Raw genomic sequence first — 1826 nt, forward strand, 5'->3', positions numbered from 1 at the left:
TTATTTTGGCTAAACGGAGCGAAAATCTGCATTTATACCATCACGGACGTTAGTTCAATAGCGTTTAACGATCGATCCACGGTACAGAATGCAAAAATATGATTGTTAAAATTTTCGACTAATCGGTTCTAAGAGGCGAAGCAATACGCCGCTGGGACTTTGAAATATTTCGGAGCGCACCTAAAGTTCGTTATTTTGGCTAAACGGAGCGAAAATCTGCATTTATACCATCACGGACGTTAGTTTAATAGCGTTTAACGATGGATCCACGGTACAGAATGCAAAAATATGATTGTTAAAATTTTCGACTAATCGGTTCTAAGAGGCGAAGCAATACGCCGCTGGGACTTTGAAATATTTCGGAGCGCACCTAAAGTTCGTTATTTTGGCTAAACGGAGCGAAAATCTGCATTTATACCATCACGGACGTTAGTTCAATAGCGTTTAACGATCGATCCACGGTACAGAATGCAAAAATATGATTGTTAAAATTTTCGACTAATCGGTTCTAAGAGGCGAAGCAATACGCCGCTGGGACTTTGAAATATTTCGGAGCGCACCTAAAGTTCGTTATTTTGGCTAAACGGAGCGAAAATCTGCATTTATACCATCACGGACGTTAGTTCAATAGCGTTTAACGATCGATCCACGGTACAGAATGCAAAAATATGATTGTTAAAATTTTCGACTAATCGGTTCTAAGAGGCGAAGCAATACGCCGCTGGGACTTTGAAATATTTCGGAGCGCACCTAAAGTTCGTTATTTTGGCTAAACGGAGCGAAAATCTGCATTTATACCATCACGGACGTTAGTTTAATAGCGTTTAACGATGGATCCACGGTACAGAATGCAAAAATATGATTGTTAAAATTTTCGACTAATCGGTTCTAAGAGGCGAAGCAATACGCCGCTGGGACTTTGAAATATTTCGGAGCGCACCTAAAGTTCGTTATTTTGGCTAAACGGAGCGAAAATCTGCATTTATACCATCACGGACGTTAGTTCAATAGCGTTTAACGATGGATCCACGGTACAGAATGCAAAAATATGATTGTTAAAATTTTCGACTAATCGGTTCTAAGAGGCGAAGCAATACGCCGCTGGGACTTTGAAATATTTCGGAGCGCACCTAAAGTTCGTTATTTTGGCTAAACGGAGCGAAAATCTGCATTTATACCATCACGGACGTTAGTTTAATAGCGTTTAACGATGGATCCACGGTACAGAATGCAAAAATATGATTGTTAAAATTTTCGACTAATCGGTTCTAAGAGGCGAAGCAATACGCCGCTGGGACTTTGAAATATTTCGGAGCGCACCTAAAGTTCGTTATTTTGGCTAAACGGAGCGAAAATCTGCATTTATACCATCACGGACGTTAGTTTAATAGCGTTTAACGATGGATCCACGGTACAGAATGCAAAAATATGATTGTTAAAATTTTCGACTAATCGGTTCTAAGAGGCGAAGCAATACGCCGCTGGGACTTTGAAATATTTCGGAGCGCACCTAAAGTTCGTTATTTTGGCTAAACGGAGCGAAAATCTGCATTTATACCATCACGGACGTTAGTTCAATAGCGTTTAACGATCGATCCACGGTACAGAATGCAAAAATATGATTGTTAAAATTTTCGACTAATCGGTTCTAAGAGGCGAAGCAATACGCCGCTGGGACTTTGAAATATTTCGGAGCGCACCTAAAGTTCGTTATTTTGGCTAAACGGAGCGAAAATCTGCATTTATACCATCACGGACGTTAGTTTAATAGCGTTTAACGATGGATCCACGGTACAGAATGCAAAAATATGATTGTTAAAATTTTC

Source organism: Osmia lignaria, unplaced genomic scaffold, assembly GCF_051020975.1.
Source record: "Osmia lignaria lignaria isolate PbOS001 unplaced genomic scaffold, iyOsmLign1 scaffold0048, whole genome shotgun sequence".
Lineage (NCBI taxonomy): Eukaryota > Metazoa > Arthropoda > Insecta > Hymenoptera > Megachilidae > Osmia > Osmia lignaria.